The sequence below is a fragment of the Myxine glutinosa genome, chromosome 1, assembly GCF_964187855.1.
Source record: "Myxine glutinosa chromosome 1, kmMyxGlut1.1, whole genome shotgun sequence".
Classification (NCBI taxonomy): Eukaryota; Metazoa; Chordata; class Myxini; order Myxiniformes; family Myxinidae; genus Myxine; species Myxine glutinosa.
In genome coordinates, this window is record NC_136261.1 from 204,463,932 (window position 1) to 204,482,888 (window position 18,957).

Consider the following 18,957-nt stretch of genomic DNA (forward strand, 5'->3'; position numbering starts at 1 on the left):
CAAGAAGAAGATGCAGCCAAGATCCATCGGCCCAGCAGTCAAGTCAAGCACAAGGCATCATTTATTAGTTTTGAAATGTTTTGTGCATTTTTGATGATGGTGCTTTTTGTGCATTTTTGTTTATTTGTGTACATATGGGTGTATGGTGTATTGGTGCAGTGCAGTGCAATTGGTATTTCCTCTTTTCAAACAATTCTTCTTTTATCCACAAAAGACAGGTCCTGGGTTGTAGTTTTGTAAATAATTAATTAGTGTCTTGTAAATAACATGCTCCCCACCGGCTTAAATGTTTAGTTTGAGAATAATTCCGTAATTCGGTTAATCGTGGGCGTGAGTCAGTTAGAAAGTACACAATGCAGCAGGTGGGACATATCTAGTGTTAAAACTGTCGCACTCAGGGTAGTAGGTTAAATGTAGAGGGAAACTACACCTAAGTGTCACATGTAGTTGTAAAGTAGTCCTGACCCAGGTATCGGTTAGGCTCGGGATGAGCCTGGCAAAAGGAGGGGTGCAGTGTTGTGGTTTTGAGAACCCACACTTGTAAATATAACATCATTAAAGGTAAAGGTTGCACACCATAGGTAGGCCACAAGCAACACGTAGGTCACCTTAGGACGGTAATTATTTCTTAGTATGTGTTTAGGATAAGGCCATTCCAAATAGTTGCATCTGCGTTGCGTAAAACAAATAAGAGTAGGCCTCTCGTCCATTTTGCAGCCTCCCTCCAAGCGACGCCATGAAGCGCTGCCCTCTCTGTACTCCATCGCTCTCGCAATTTGTTACGGGTTGGGCCAGCAGCGTTAGCTGCCAGTTGCTCGCTCGAACCAGCCCAAAAAGCCACGAGGTGAGGCCCGAAAAGGGGGCGGAGCGCAAGGGTGGAGTTGCGGCCACATCAAGCGGCCATCAAGGCGGAGCCGGTAAGCCCTAACCAGCCAACCAGGGCTGGAGTGAGATCGCCTGACACGGAGCATCTAGTAAGTTTGAGAGGGTTCGCTGAGCAGGGCTATATAGGCCTTTACACAAAGCCCTTGAAGAGGACTTACAGAGGGAGCTTGTGCTGAAAAGGACTGTGGGGAGAGGACTGATGCGCTTTATCAAAAGGACTGGTACGAGAGTTGAGTACGAGAGGGAGAGATGCGCTGTGGCAACAAGCTTTACAAAGGGCGAGCGCGCGGCACGCATTGCCAAGGACTGCAGCGGGCAGAAGGACATTGGGGAAGGGGCGCTTGGAGCGATCAGAGTAATACCGGGAGCGCGTGTAAAGGCGCCGGTACACTTATTACGTACGCGGCTAAGCGTGCAATAACCGCCAGCTTACCGACCTTTCCCCGTCACAATAATTGTCCGCTCGCGCCTATGCTACAGGGAGAGCTGCCTGCCGGGTTTTCGATCTGCTGCACGGAACGAGTCAAGGACCGGGACGAGCTGTGAACGCCATCGCCAGACCTTCCACCCTACCTTCTACATCCCCGCGTGAGTCTGCGTCTGAGAGCGAGCGGGCCCGAGTCCAGGGAATAAGTAAGACTGTTATTAAGGCTGCCCTGTGTATCTGCTTCTTCCTCTTCCTTGTACATTCTTTCTTTTCCTCTTCTAAGTGTACAAATTGTTAATAAATTACTTGTTCTTTCTGGTTTCCTCTTAATCCGATCGTCCTAGTCTTTTCTCAATTGGGTAAGCGTGGAACGATTGGGAACCGCTTATAATCGGGTTTAGTACCTGTTAACGGCCCGAATCGCGGCTCGCTTCGCTCGGCGTATCCATCAATATTCGTGATTCAGACCGGAGTTATTTCCTTGCTTCACGGTCGGTGTTAGTACTTAGGTAATAGGACTAACTCGACCAACAACCCTTTTTAACACCGACCGGAAGGAACGTGATAACTTCAGGATTGCGTTGGCCAGATAAAAAGACACGGGGATTAATCCCCCCTTGGTAAGGGGAGGGCCGACGTCGGAGATCCGCAACAATATATATATAATCTATATATATAAAACACAGTTTGTGTGTGTGTAATGTTACCGATAGACTCCTAAACGGAGAGGCTCACGTGCTTGATATTTGGCATAGACATGGCCATTGAGCCTGGGAAGGACATGGCCTACCTCAAAATATTTGACGAGATCCATATTTTTTATTCATATTTACCTCAGCGCATTTCAGCGAGGAACATTATACACGGAATCTCAGCCGGTGCCAGAGCAGCTCGCTGATTCGCTCAGAGCGATCACATGATGTTCCATCCCCGCCGCCAGACCATTGAACTGAAAATATATAGAATGACCATTGCCATTCACACCACATAGGTGGAGATGCAGCTACCGGGTGCCATCTTGGTTGGCACTCGATGCTGAGCGATGGTGATTTCCGTCACGCGTTTGCACGTAATTCAGAGCGAAAAGCGATTGCGTTTTTTCACCTTTTGTACGATCGTGTTTTGTGTCAATTTTGTGCGATATGAATTAAACGTCTTTGAAACAGCTGTGAAACATCTATCCACAACCCTTCCGTAACCGATTGGAGCAGTTTATTGCCGCACAAAATGGCATTTTAACAGTTGTCTGGCTTTTAAGATCTGGGACACGTTCAAAACACGTTCAAAACAAACGAGATCCGCGAAGCGAGTTGGTCGAGTCGTGCTAACCAAGATGGCGACATGGCGGCTTCACTTTTCACGGAGTATGAGCGTTCTATATATTTTCAATTCAGTGCGCTCGACTCGCTCACGTACTTGATTTGTGGCATAGACATGGCCATTGGACCTTCACGGTGTAATTTGTGCGAGGCTTTTGTCCGAGTGACCTTGAGTTGAGAGGGCGAATGTACGGGTTGGGAATGTACGCGTCTCCCTTCCCCCGCCCGGCAACGCCGGTACTGGAGGGCGTCACAGGGTCGGTGAGTCTCCAAAATCCGCTTCGTGCTGTTGTTGCGAAGATGCAAGACGATGTCGCGATTGTTGTGCTGCTCTCCTACCATGAGAACTGCAACGTCATTGTTGACTGGCCCTCCCCTTCCCCCTCCCCATCCCATTCCTCCCTCCCCTCCCCTCCTCCCCCTCCTCTCCCTTTCCCCCCTCCCCCGTCCCCTACCCGTTCCCCCTCCCTTTCCCCTCCCTTCCTCCTCCACCCTTCCCCCTCCCCTCCCCTCCACTCCCCTTCCCCCCTCCCCTCCCCTTTCCCTCCCCCTCCCCTTCCCCTCCCCTCCCCCTCCCCTTCCCCCCCTCCCTTCCTCCACCCTTCCCCCTCACCCTACCCCCCTCCCCTCCCCCTACCCCTTTCCCTTCCCACTCCCCCCTCCCCCTCCTCCCTATCCCTCCCCCTCCTCCCTATCCCTCCCCCTCCCCCCTCCCCCCTCTCTTCCCCTCCCCCCCATTCCCCTTCCCTTTCCCCTCCCCTCCCCTCCCCCGCCCGGCAATGCCGGGTACTTCTGCTAGTATAATATAATATTGTTACGGATCTCTCCGTCGGCCTTTTTCCCCTTAAGAAGGGGGGATTAATCCCCTTGTCTATGACTGACCGACGTGAGTCCTGAAGTTGCCCAAGCTCCCTCCGGAGAGGCAGGTGAGCAACCCCGTTCGCGACCGCGGACAAGATGTTAATTGCCGAGCGGATTAGCAGCCGCGGCACGAACCATTAGCAAGTAACTGACCCGATTCTTAAACGTTGGCCAAATCGCGCCACAGGTGTTCAATGTGGAAACCTCAAAGACGAACGGATGTGCAGAAGAAGAAGGCAAAAGTAGGAAGAACAAATATAATTTATTACTAACTATTATGTACAAGAGCAAAAGAACCAAGGAGAAGGAAAGATACGAAAATAATTTACAGAAGTATGGAAGGACCAGAAGGACACAGTGCAATATTAACTTACCTAAACAGTCTTACTTATACCCCAGGACAACACAGAAGACGGACAACAATCAGACTTACACAGGGAATGGAGGCAGGGATGAATGGCTGGAAGGAGAGGAAGGTTCAGCTGGAGCAGGAGAATGGTCGGGCCGGGAGTGAGCAGCCGCCGGCCCTCCGCACTTGGGTCCACACGGCCGGGATGCTCGCAGCAACACGCCGGAGCTTGTCGTGGCAAGGCTGGTTGGAACAGCGTCTCCTTTCCCAGAGCTCTCTATTCGGTCTCCTTCACTCTCTGGCTCCCTCAATGACCTCTTGCGCGCATCTCTCTCCCTCAATCATCTCTGGTGGGTGCGTTTCGTGACGGGTTATATAGGCCACACCCTCGAACCTTCGCGAACCTCCCCGGTCATTCTTTCTCCGCCCTCTCAAGCCAAACCCTTCGTACCTGATTGGTCAGCAAGGGCTGGCTCACTCCTCCTTCCGATGACGAGGGCGGAGACATGCCTTTCTTCTCCGAACCGACCGCGTGTTCAATGGAGGGCGAATGCAGTTGGCAATTGAGGCTTTGCACTAGACAGGGGATTCTACCTTATTTCAATTTGATGCAATGCAGTCAACTAATGGGAAACACAGCCTTAAGCTAATACACATAATAAGGAAATAACTATTTAGAAGGGTATATGGTGGCCTGCATGTATGTATATGGAGTAACTAAGAGGACGACCTTTGACCTTTACACACAAAACAGAGATATTTACAAGAATTCATTGCACTTACAGAGGGTGATATTTACAACAATTACAAATCTGCAACACTGCACCCTCATCCTCCAGGCACGCCCTCGGGCCTATAAAACTTACTTAGTGTGACACGTAGGTATAATTCCCTCCACAATTAACCTGACCCTGAGTGCGACAGTTTTAAAACACAAATAAGTATGTCCCCCTGCTGCATTGCACCCTACCTAACAGATTTACGCCCACAGCTAACCGAATTGCGGAATTGTCTTCAAACTAAACATAAACGGTGGGGAGCATTATTTACAAATGACGCTAATTGTATTTACAAAACGCAACCCAGGACCTGCAATTGTTCCTTTTGGGGGGGGGGGGAGACAGCCCGCGCTGCATCGACGCACCAGCACCAACAACGAGCACCATAAAGCACCAAAAACGCACCGGAGTGCACAGTCACCACAGTTCATAATAAAAAACCAAACCCCTGGTGCTGGTCTTCTTCTTCGGCTCCCTCTGCTGGCCATTGTTCTTCCTGATGTTGTCAACTTGTTCTTCTTGCTGGCGGCCTATTTGGACATAATAAAAAGCACAAAACGTGTCCGTTTTTATTTATGGCTCACAGGGGCCGACTATGAGTGGTTCACCTGTGTGGCATAGGTGCCACGTCACCGAGGTCCGCAAGCAAGATCTTCCTCTGGCCAACCTGGCCGGTTCCAGCAGAGGGGCCATGCCCCCAACCCATGGGGTCCATGAGTGGTGCTCAGCCACAGACATGTGGTCCATAAGTGGTGCATCAATGCAGACAGCTGGTTGCGGGGGTTCTAGCACACAATGGCGGACTCCCGCACGCTCCCCTCAGTGCCCAGAGAGCACGATCCATGGGTCGGGGAAGGAAGACAGAGAGGGCAGGTTAGCGAGGGGTAAGGTCACAAGGGTACACATCAATAAAGGCAATGCAAGGTGAGGTGCGTCTGGAGACTGAGCGGAGAAAAGCTCGTCCCGACCGTACGTCACCCCCCCCCCCCCCTGTTACCTACTCTACCCTTGCCCTTACCCCATATGTACACAAAAAATCTACACATTTACCAATTCGTCACGACTGTCTCGTCTTCCCCATATTTCCCCTAATACCAAATTCGTCACCACAATCCCTCGAATCCAAAATTTGCCATCACCAATTCATCATCAATCCTCATAAGGAGGGAGAGATGGAACAACAACACAATGTCACACCCACGTCATGATGCGTCTCACATTCCAAACATTTGCACAAAAAAATAATAAAAAACATGGCATGGTGTGGCGTTACATCGCCCCAGGTGAGTGGATGTAGATGGTGCGAGGAGATTCCAATCCTATCTACCTTCTAAATGACATTAACACACTTTACACTACCCGGGGTCTTTCCCTGCCAATCCATTGGCAATCTTACTCTATGCGGTTTTAAGAACCAAATTCCCATTGACCAAACTGTGGTGCTTCATCAATTTGGGATCTCACTCCCCCGATTCAACTCCCTGTGCATTTGCACAATTTCAGGACTGGGTCGTGTGGCTCTCCCAACAGGTCTACCCACCTGCACACCTCCACCACTGCAGTTGCCTCCGAGCTTACCTGCTCCTTACCCTAACCTATCTACCTGGGGAAGGCCCTCTGGCGCTCTCCTCACTCGGTGCCCTCTCTGGCACTGGGCTACCCGGGTCCGTCCTCTGGATCCTCGGGCCCCATCCACAACAACGCTACCGGCTCCCAGAGCCCACCTGCGGCCTCACCTGGCCGACATCCTCACAGTGGTGGAGTGCCCATTTAACTACACACACTAACAGGCCACACGCCCAGCCATTTCCACGTCACTAATGCACCCATCCAAACACCATTCTTCCACCACGCACCACAGATGCCAATATCCAACCACAATTTACCTACTCCCTCTACCTAACTTAAACTACCCTCCCCGGGTATTTGTGATAGGGGTCCACTTTTCCCCCATTCACACCTTCGCACCATCCACTCCACTCCACAGTTTCCACCATACTCACTCCATACCATCCATTCCATACTCCATATATTCCATACCATTTATTCCATACAACCATGCTCCATACCTGTATTTGCACACCTGTGCAATCACTCCTACACCTGGTGCTTCCTGCACCCTCCTTCCTCCAGGACCATTCGGTCAACACAACACACAATCACCATTACTCACTCATACACTGCTCAATACACTTCCACGCTCAATACAACTCACAATCGCCTTACTCTTTGCACAATACACTTCCGATTCTCAAACACACGGCATCATCTGATCTACCTGGTGCCCTGCTAAAACGCGCGCTTCCCCGTCGCCCCTTACATTATTGCGCTCCCTTGTCATTATCATCCATTCTAACCTCTCTATGTCCCCGACTACCTGTCCAATGTTGCTACTTACCTCTACCGTTACCTATGGTCAATCTCTCGATCCCTATCATTTTATCCTAACCCTCCCGGGCTAGTTTTCACTGCCCAACCCCATAGCTATTGCTCATGTGCCCCATATGCTGGGGATGGTGGATTTGCCATCCCACCACATCGGGCATCTTCCACTATAAAATTTGCTCATCAAATTCCAGCCAATCAAAAATTTTCCAATCATAGAAACCCTATCCTCAATTTCGGGTCCAAAACACTATCATCATCACAGTCCACTATATCTCAGCCTCGGTGCGTCGTTACATCATTAACACTCGGCTTCGCAAAGCCGAGCAATGAATTCGAGTGGTTTGGTCGCCTGCAGGTTGAATCCGTCCAGCATTTGGTTCAAGGGAGGCGGCTTGGTCGGGAGGCGGCTTGGTCGGGCCGAGATTCCATGCACCGTCTCGGCGCGGAACCTTGCGGCCTCTGGCCCGATGGCTCAATCTCGCCCAGTCGGAACACCGCCCCCGCCAGGGGGCACTGTTCCGCTTCCTCCGACCTGAACCGGACCGGTCGCCTTGCCCGGCAAGGCCCGGACTCGACCGTGCGGGGCCTCGCATCCAACAAAGCGCACCGCGCACGCTATCCGTCGCCCTAAACGCTGCCCCGGTCAACGTCGATGCTTCACTCGCATACGCGACCCATTTTACACTCACAAAACCTGGCATCTCGGCGCCTCCAGTGCATCCCACACACTCCGTCCATTCCACCACCGCACTCCCTGTTACACACCACTCCTCTCGCGCACACTCGACGTTCGCACACTTCTTTAACACACCTCGCGCACTCTCCCTCGGTACGTACTCCGTACCACTCACCATGGGCATGCACTCTCGCATCCACCCACTCACGCGCTTCAATGGGCTCTCCCACACCCGCACCACAACCAACTCAGGTGTGCTTCCTTGCACACTCATCCCAAGCGTGCATCCTCGCACCCGCTCCACCACCAACTCACTCTCCGGGTCACTCTCACCCTCGCACGTACACTCCGTATCGCTCTCACTCCCTGTGTCACACCCTGTACACCCCGACGTGCATTCCCACTCGCACTCGGTTTCACACTCGCGCTTTGTAACACGCTCATTCCCCGATGCACACTTTTTCCTCACACGCGTGCCATTCGCTTTAACACAGCACACAAAGGACCTTCCACGAACGCCCGGGTGCTTCCTCGATCCCAAGCGCGCGGCAATTCTCTTCGCGCCAAACACTTTGCCGAAAAACCTCTTAGCGCCATACACAGCACGACTCACCTTTGGGATCCTTTTCTCCATGTGCACCTGCAAATCTTTATAAGGATTAGCAAGTACGGCATCAGGATGTGTATTCAGACTTTCTACATTATCCATTCCCTCCTCCAACTGTTGCTCTTCCAAGTCTGTTGTCTCTACAATTTCAACTATACCCACCACTACTTTTCCTTTATTCACCTCGAAGACCGCTGGCTTTATTAAAATTCCCTCTTCTACCTCAGCGGTCGCCGGCTTTTCCATACCCCGGGTCGCGATGTCTACCCCGGTCCAGTTACCTGTGCCTTGCTCCGACTCGCTCACCAGTGCTCCTCGACCCGCGTTACCTCGTCGTGCACCCGTGTGCCCCTCCCGCTCAACCTGCGGTCAACCTCCCTCTCGGCTTCCCTCACCTCATATGCGGCTTGCCCCCTCGCCAACCCCTCATTAATTTCTTTGGCTTGGCCAATTATGCCCCTCAATTTGTCCCCTAATCTGCTTCCGACTCCCTCCAATTTGCTTCCTAAGTTATTGGTGTTTGCCCTTACTTCTTCCCTCATTAGCATTGCATCCATCTTTTGCACCTCCTTACTCAATCCCCCGAATTTGGTTTTCCAAACATTTCGCATCCGCTCTCCATCGGCCCTCATTTCTGCCCTTAATTTGTCCCCCTCTATTTTTTCAGTACTACGCCTTGCTTCATACCGGGCTTTGTCCCTCACCAGCCCCTCACAAATTTCTTTAATTTGGTTTCTGGTACCCCTCACTTCGTCCCTCATTGCTCCAATTTGGCCTCCCAATCGCTCAATTTGGCTTCCCATACTCATTTGTAAAGCTGCCTGCAGCTGCGCAATAAGGGCCTGCATGTCAATCCCTCCCACTTGTGCAGCGGGTGCGGCCGCTGCAGCCATGTGCGAGGCGCCATTTTGTGCGCCTCCAACTTCGTACGCGAGGGCACCATCTTTTGCACCTGATACCCCCGCAACTACATCTTCATTGCTCTGTCCCTCTCTCTCCCCCATATACACTTCCCTGGGGTCCTGGGTCGACTCTAAACCCTCTAATTCTCCCACCGGCACCCGATCGCCTTGACTATCCATGGCACGATTTTAAAATTTGAATGTTAAATAAAATAAAATCTTGGGCCACTCGTAATTTGAGTGCGTTAAGCGCACTTCAGGTCCGAATCCCACTCCTGACACCAAATGTTACAGATCTCTCCGTCGGCCTTTTTCCCCTTAAGAAGGGGGGATTAATCCCCTTGTCTATGACTGACCGATGTGAGTCCTGAAGTTGCCCAAGCTCCCTCCGGAGAGGCAGGTGAGCAACCCCATTCGCGACCGCGGACAAGATGTTAATTGCCGAGCGGATTAGCAGCCGCGGCACGAACCATTAGCAAGTAACTGAGCCGATTCTTAAATGTTGGCCAAATCGTACCACAGGCGTTCAATGTGGAAACCTCAAAGACAAACGGATGTGCAGAAGAAGAAGGCAAAAGTAGGAAGAACAATTATAATTTATTACTAACTATTATGTACAAGACCAAAAGAACCAAGGAGAAGGAAAGATACGAAAATAATTTACAGAAGGATGGAAGGACCAGAAGGACACAGTGCAATATTAACTTACCTAAACAGTTGTACTTATACCCCAGGACAACACAGAAGACGGACAACAATCAGACTTACACAGGGAATGAAGGCAGGGATGAATGGCTGGAAGGAGAGGAAGGTTCAGCTGGAGCAGGAGAATGGTCGGGCCGGGAGTGAGCAGCCGCCGCCCCTCCGCACTCGGGTCCACACGGCCGGGATGCTCGCAGCAACACGTCGGAGCTTGTCGTGGCAAGGCTGGTTGGAACAGCGTCTCCTTTCCCAGAGCTCTCTATTCGGGCTCCTTCACTCTCTGGCTCTCTCAATGACCTCTTGCGCGCATCTCTCTCCCTCAATCATCTCTGGTGGGGGTGTCGCGTGACGGGTTATACAGGCCACACCCTCAAACCTTCGCGAACCTCCCCGGTCGTTGTTTCTCCGCCCTCTCAAGCCAAACCCTTTGTACCTGATTGGTCGGCAAGGGCTGGCTCACTCCTCCTTCCGATGACGAGGGCGGAGACACGCCTTTCTTCTCCGAACCGACCGCGTGTTCAATGGAGGGTGAATGCAGTTGGCAATTGAGGCTTTGCACTAGACAGGGGATTCTACCTTATTTCAATTTGATGCAATGCAGAGTCAACTAATGGGAAACACAGCCTTAAGCTAATATACATAATAAGGAAATAACTATTTAGAAGGGTATATGGTGGCCTGCATGTATGTATATGGAGTAACTAAGAGGACGACCTTTGACCTTTACACACAAAACGGAGATATTTACAAGAATTCATTAAACTTAGAGGGTGATATTTACAACAATTACAAATCTGCAACAATATATATATATATATATTTATATGTGGGGAACACTTCTTGATCATAACAGAAGTTCACCAACAGATTGAGAATGATGAACTTTATTAAATACCAATTAATACAGATCTGGAGGAAACGGAGACGTCTACAGCACGAATGACCGTCATGCCATGTCCACCTTCCTAAAAGCACATTGATTCACAGTTCAGTTATATAGGGACACGCTTTATCAGGGAATCTCCGAGAGGACAAAGGAACTGGCAAAGGTTCCTCCCACCGTCATCCCCAGTGGGCCGAGCCCCCACCATCATCCGTCCTTTCGTCTTGGAGGAGTGAAGCACGCACCGTCAGGATCCGGACCAGATGTGGTTTCAAGGCTCCGAGGTGACAGAAAATATAACTCACCGAAGGGGGATTGCATTCTTGGTCCTGATAAGACCATAAAGTGTATGAGGCCGTTCTGATGAGTTCCAGGTGTTGAATGTACCTTCCAGTTCACATTTCTCATTTAAACTTAAATTCAGAGCATATTTATCGTAACTCAAGCGTCACTGTGATTATACAAAATATAGTTAATGTTTTAACAGTTTATCAAAAGGTTTATGTCTACGATCCAAGCATCCTACATAAAGTTTCACATTCCACACGCATATAATCCGTTTTCCTGCCTGCTCGAGGCGCCGTCTGCGCAGAAGGGAGAGAGTTTACAACTAGGCTTATCTAGCCTTCAAAGGGCGCACGTATACAATGAGGCCATCTGTTCAGCACAGATGAAGCGAGTATTTTCTCATTTTAAACTATAGCAAAGCGAAAACCTTTTATTAACTTATGAAATAGCATTTTTAAACAGCATTTATAACATAGCTTAAGCAGTAACATATCAGTCAAACGACATCTATAACAGAGCATTAAGCAGTAACAAATCTGCGACCTGACATCCCTTCCTCTTGTCTCGTCGAGACAAAGTATCTCAAGAGACAACATGCCGCATCGGGCTTTATTGAAAGACAATCGTGTAATGCGGGTATCTCCCAAGGGCATACCGTGCGCCCATAGCGCCTCGCCCGTGCATTTGGGGAACGTGTCGTGTGGTGCGTGCTTGGAACCTGAGGGCTCAGAACATGAAAGTCCATTAACGTTTCGGATCCACAACGAAGGCGTCTGGTCCAGATGAGGTTCTGCCCCGCCAGGGGGCCAGCCACCTCCCCTGCGGAACTTGCTCCCCCCACCCTTTGCAGACGCGGTCCTTGCAGATCTTCGAAGTTAATCAACGATCATGCCCATGAGATCTCTCACGTGCTGCTGTTCTGGGGAATACATAATGTTGTCAGTATCTTGTGTCTCATTTTCCTGGTCAGGGTACAGAGCGTTAAAATCCGAATCACTTGAAGCATTTGAACTTGAAACTTTTGAAGCAAAGAGAGGGACTTCCTTTATGTCAAAGTCTCCCATGGACGCCTGGTCGGCTTGCGGGTCTAGGATATCCACGTCGGGTCCCTCGACTGCCAGACCCAGCGTCGCAATCAGATCCATAGTTGGGTCGGAAGGGGGTGTACAGCTGTGAGCTTGTAATACATAAGAGGCGTTAGCCAGTACACGCAAGGGGTTTACAGCACAAGTATCACAGTCATCACAAACATCAATACAGGCAGCAGCCAGTTCCCACATGGGATTTTCAACACAAGTATCACAGTCATCACAAAAATCAATACAATTTTCTGGAGCGCCGGTCACATCTGCCTTGTTGAAGGACCCATTCAGGTCGACGGCCTCTGTGGTCAGAACCATAGTCGTTGTTGGCGGCTTCTTCACTTTCCATCCTGTAAAGTACTTTCTCATACAGAGGAGGACTAAAGATTTCATTAGTGCCCCCCAAATTACTACCCCGATTATCACGGTCAGTGCGGTCAATAACCACTTCACTATAGTGCCCGTCCATCCCCGGAACCAGTCAGTGAGCCAGCTAAATTTATAAGAGTTCTCGCGCGCGATCCGATCAATCGTCAGGGCGTGGCTAGTTTCCCTTAGTCTGACTATTGCGGCTGACACTCCTTCGGATGGATCAGGTATGTAAGTGCAACATTTTCCCTCTATTATTCCGCATACCCCTCCTTTCTCTGCCAGGAGCATGTCCAAAGCCACCCGATTCTGCATCACCATTGTACGCATGTGAACTACCGTGTCCAATAGTATGTCATGAGCCGTAGCGGTGTCGTTTGCCACCTTTTCTAGGGCCAGAGCCAATTTATCTATCCGGAAGCTGTTCATGGCTGTGCCCGCACCTGGGAAGAAGAAACCTAACACCTTTTCCCATAGGCTCCCGTGTAGTTTAGTGGTTCCATCTTCGTTCATGACTGACCTCTTATGTCGCCTGTCCAAGGACTTTGGGTCTAGCTCATCCAGTATCTCAACGTCAGGAAGGACTGAACCAAGATAACATGTGCCCCCCCCAATTATTTGGTAAATAGGGGTAAGCCTTGTCGCCGCATATAAACATTGTCCCATGGGGTGGGACCAGGTGGGTGGATAAGCACTGGAGTCCCTTTATCACCCCATTAATCCTACTACCCCCCCTAGAGAATGTTATAGCCGTTATGTTGTGGTTGTGTTTATCTTTCAGTACTATTCGTAATGTAATCCCCGAGCTCCCTTGTCCCAGCTTCCCGGGGAGAGTGTAGGCGCATTCTGATTCTCCCATACGCAAGTGGCCGGAACCCTGGAGGCAGACCATCCCTTTCTGTGGTTTGACCCAGACGGGGGCAGGCCTCTCGGCCACATGGGCAATCATTGACGGGCGATAATTAAATTGTCGATTGCAACTCTTGCCGTTGCCAACCCCTTCTCTTTCCAGCATGGTGACTAAACATGGGGAATCAATAGGTTGTGAGCAAAGGTCATTGAGGGACAGAGGTAGCACTATCATGTGTATTCCTGTGGTGCCTGCTTGGGGAAAGTGCATGCACGACCAGCAGTGTGTCCTATTTTGGATTGTCGCCACCTCCCTTGCCACTTTCCAATATGTGTTTTCACCCTTCTTTGGGGCCTTGTCCTGGGGTTGCGGCGTGAGTATGTATTCGATGCATGGTGTGTATTTAGTTTCGCCACTGGCCGCGCCAGGGGTCCAGACGCTGCACCGGACCTGCATAGTCATGCCTTTCTCTAGGCGTGTGCGTGTTTGTAGCTTAAAATCAGGGGTTCCCTATTTGTATCCTGGTTGGGCCAAGGTCTTAATGCTAGCTTGCCCGTTTTCCCGGAACTCTCGTTGCTTTCGTAGTACAATGCCAACGCGTCCAGGCCCTGCCGACAGTGCTAGCCATCTTACGCTTACCCAATTTGTGTGCAGGGCTTTCTGTTCGAAACATGGTAGTGATACTCTTTGTCCCCATGTTACGGTGAGGTGTCGGGTTCCGTTTTCGCATCTATTGGAATCGGAGCTTCCCCTAGCTGCTGTCGCTATCAATAGTATCGTACCTATGATTAGTCCCATCCTTACTGTGGTTGCTGTGGTGTAGTGTCTGGTGCTTGTATGGCCAACTTACAGTGCGTGGCGTGGATCCACGAGGTCTTGCCCTCGCAAAAGACAGCCGTTGGTGTAGTCAGCAATACCTGGACTGGTCCCTTCCACCTTGGTTCCAAGGCGTTCTTGCGGGTGAAGTGCTCCACGAACACCTGGTCTTTTTCCTCTGGTGGAACACCTGGTCCACAAGCGCCCTGGGAACACCTGGTCACCAATTTCCTAATCCACTTTTTCCAAGTGGATCCAATTTTATCCAATATTCGATTTTAAATTCAATCCAATTTTCTCTAATCCTTCTCTCAGCATCCCATTTGCCTGTTTCCTACATCAATAATAAATAAAAAATAAAAATAAACGAAAATTATTTCAGCTAGAGTTTCAACTAGAATTACCACAAACAAACCACCATTAACCTCCATTAACACAAACAAACCACCATTAACCTCCATTAACACAAACAAACCACCATTAACCTCCATTAACACAAACAAACCACCATTAACCTCCATGAACCTCCCCCTATTATTTATTTATTTTCGCGAATAAACAAATCATAGAAATAACCTGGTCTATTTATTGGAAATATGTCTTACTGTCTGGTCAATTTCAATTCCAATTTTTGGTCAGTTCTGGTGTCTGGTCACACACAATGTTTTTCTCACCCACTGTGATTCGCTCAAAATAGATTCTCACTGTTATTATCTATCTATAATTCCAGTAATCTCTGTGTGTATGTATGTATGTATGTATGTATGTATGTATGTATGTATGTATGTCTGTGACTGCTGTTTCTCGACAACCACGGGTCCGATATACTTTAAACTTGCCAGGTATATTGCTGGGGACCCGAGGATGTGCCTTTTCAAGGTTTGAAATTAATCGGACAAGTAGTTACCGAGCTATGTCCAAAAAACGATTCAACCAATCAGAGAGCAGCGAGCTATCACGTGTGCCGAACGTGGCGAACAGACTCTGCCTCGGACGGCACATTTGAGAGCGTATTCATTTATTTCACGTTGGCAAACTATGTTGGCGTTCAACTATGTTTTAAAACTAATTAAAACTAATTTGCGATTCATCGTAACTGCGATTTGCGACCTTCCGGACAGTGAAGACTTCACTTCCGGCAGCCAATCACAGAACGAGCCGAGCCGAGCGCGTGCGCCATTACGGTTCGTAATTCGATTTCTTCCGGAGAAAATAATAATTTCTCGATTTCTTATGCGCATTATTTCTCCCAATTCAGTCAGAGCGAAGGGCGGAAGCGAAGAGCGTTGTTTTTTTTGTTTACGGGCGTACGGGCGGGGTAGAGCGTACGGGTAGCGTTTTTTTTTTTTTTTGGCAAGGAACGGGCACCCACGTACGGGCATGCCCTAGTGTCTGAAATTCGTCTCATGAAAACCCATTCAAGAGTCCGGTGTAACAGACAGACAAACACATAGACACGCCGAAGACCCCAGGGTACCCATCAAACTAGCTTGTCCCCAAATCAACAAAACAAAACTTCTAATTTACTCAATTTTTTCTTTTCAATTGTCGTCCCAATTGTCATTCCCTGTGCAAATTAGAACACTCCGGACTATGTCAACAACTGAACTTCCAAGACAACAACGATAACACACACCACCTGTCATTCACAGTAGACAACTGCATCTCCTTCCTTTCATTCATCCAAAGCAAAATTGATGACCTCTACAACGGCTCAATCACCACAACCCGCTCTATCCTGACAAACTGCATCACTGAAATAAAATCCTGGCTTCAGATCAACAACAACCAACAACGACCTCAACCACCCATAACTCTGCCCTCAACATTGATGGTTTCCCAGTATCCACCTTCCCTCACATCCGGAATCTTGGCATCATCATTGACCAAACCCTCTCCTTTGACAAATACACTAAACAGATCATAAAGACAGCCTTCTTTCACCTTAAAAACATCGCCCGTCTCCGTCCATCCCTCTCCTCCATGGCTGCAGAAACCCTCATCCACGCTTTCATCACCTCCTTCCCACACACTGTATCATTTAAGCTGACTACTCCCTTCTGAGACTTGCGCTTCCCAGTCGCCTCTTATACTATTGCGCTCCCCCGTCATTATAATCCACCAATCTGTTACGTCCCCTACTACAGGTAACTCTCCCTCGGCGAGCTTACACTGCCATATTTCCATTACCTATAGCTTAATTATGCTATATTTCACACCTTACCTCCATGGAACAATGATGCCTGAGCACTCAATTAGCCCTCCATAGGATCGTACCACTGACTTACAATCAGACAGACAGACAGACAAATAACAGAGGCGTGTCACCAGCCTCAGCACAGGACATCACCTCTCCAGACAGGCACAATATAATCCACAGTATCGAAATGCCAACTTCTACCTGGAGCCTCGCAAAGCCAAAAATCGGGCATGTTCACTGCATTTCACGCAATTGCAACCTCCAACCACACGGGGTGTTCCATCCTGCTCCATGCTCCATGCATGCTCCAAGCTCCACCAAGCTCCATGCATGCGTGCTCCCCCATGCAACCCGATCTGTACTTGGTGCGCCCCCCATAATCAGCAAGTTATAATAACCACAATACACCTGGGCACCCACCTCTTGATACCACAACTTAATCCATGTTACTTGCATCTCTTTGCATCCTCCCAAATGTCCTCCATTTAACATGACTATCCCCAGAGCTCGATCAAACACGTCACTGTACTCGGCCCGGTTAAATTAAATTCAAAGCATACTGTACCTGACGCTTCCGGTCGGCACCGGAAATCTGTTTATTTCTTGAGTCCCCTGAATCACCTATTGAGAGGTCAACGACAATCACAACAACAAACAGAACTCGATATTCTCTGTTCACTAATTACGTACATGATTTCAGTTTTAACCAACAGTATATGTCCTTTCTTTCCAGATTTAAGTTCTATATCCTGCCGTTAAAGCAACACCCAGTAGACTGACTCAGCCTGTCGTTCTTCCAAGGTTAGTGAATTACCTCTGACCTCTTTCCCTTGCATATCTCGAACAAAGGTCAAATAAACTTCAAAAGGTCAAACTTCAAACGAAGAAAGGTGGTACAACCGTCGAATTGGGGTAACCAGCGCTTTCATCCCACAAATAATACAAGTCCGGCGACATTCCACCCCTGCAGGAACTCCACATCCGGACAGACAAATGACCATTATTGAGGCTCCACATCGCAAAATGCCAACACCCTATGAATCAAACAACCGTCAACAATCCGCCCAGGAACTTCCGTGGGAGACGTGCTCTACCATGCAGCACCCTTACTACCTGGTGCACACCTTTCGCACATCCCTCCTCGTTCGCACACTTCATCAACACACCTCCTCGCGCCCACACAACTGCAACCCCCAGTGCCCACCCAGAGTGCCCGATCTGCGACCCACAATCCTCTCGGGGCACACACCTCCTCCATTAAATCCATGCCTCAGAAATATAACTCCACAGAACAGACAGCAATGAAACCACAACCTCCGCTCTCCCTTCAGATCAAAGGTGTGTATTTCGCACCTCTGGCCGCATTTCCCACCATGACATAATTTCACACCAGCAAAACTGTAATCTTTCTCATTACACGACCCATTGACTCCCAAGGTCACATCGGCCTCAGGGATATACTCATACAATCCACAAGTCACCAATACACAATATAATCGTTAATCGCATAATTCCTGCCATTAAATTCAAGAAACCCTTTGCCAATCATTCCCGGACCTCCCACCGTGCGGGGCACATCCTTTTTGAGTAGGCAGGTTATCACCTGCACTCTGAGCAAACTCCGTATTCTAAATTCAACTTCTGAATTCAGTTGAGTTGACTGAATTCTTCAATCTGCCATTGAATGAACTCTTCAATTCAAGTCAAACACACATTTCGATTCAAATTCTGAATTTAGTTCAACAAATTCCAAATTTCTGCCCGACTGCCACTCGAAAGACAAAGGCAGCCCATCTTGTAACCATCTCCAAGAAACCGCTTCATATCAACGTTCCTCCGAGTGCTCTCCTGACCCGATTTATATCAAATCGCTCCCAAACACTCCCAAACAAATGAAAATCCGGACTCAGTTAAGGACCTCACCTGGTCCCTCGGATAGACGCTAAAATCGACATTCCCGGCCTGGATTTCCGCACGTCAAGCAGACAATTTACAAAGCTTCACACCGAAACCCTCTGCTTTGCATATGTCATACAGACAAATACATCGGCCAGATACACACGTCAATTAATATCCCAATATACATTCATTCCTCATTCGTATTCCAGTGAGTCTCCCAGACTTCGCGCGAAAATCAGATCGACTCAAATCATGCCCCTCCTCCAGCCACTCACATGTACAATCTTTGTTCATTCATATTACGTCTCTCATTCAAGGAAAAAGGATTTTTGGGACGGGTTGGACGGGGTGGGTTGAGGTGGAAAGGGTATGGCAGGGCGGGGTGTTGTGGTGTTGCCTAGAGCCCCGGGACTGAGCTCAGGTCTTGGGGGGGGGGGGGGGGGTGTGGTTTGCACGGCCCAATTCTGCGGCTGTGGAGGGGGCCCCTGCATGTTCCAGTTTTGGGGAGGGGGCCCTTTTTTCCTGGACAAGCATTTGCAACATGTCGTCCTTCACATCGGCCTTCTTATCGTCGCCGTCGCCACATTGCTCGGCCGCTTCAACTAATTGGTCGGTTGGCATCAGTGCGGCTGGCATCAGTGCGGTGTATACCCCGGCCAACAATAGGTCGACAAG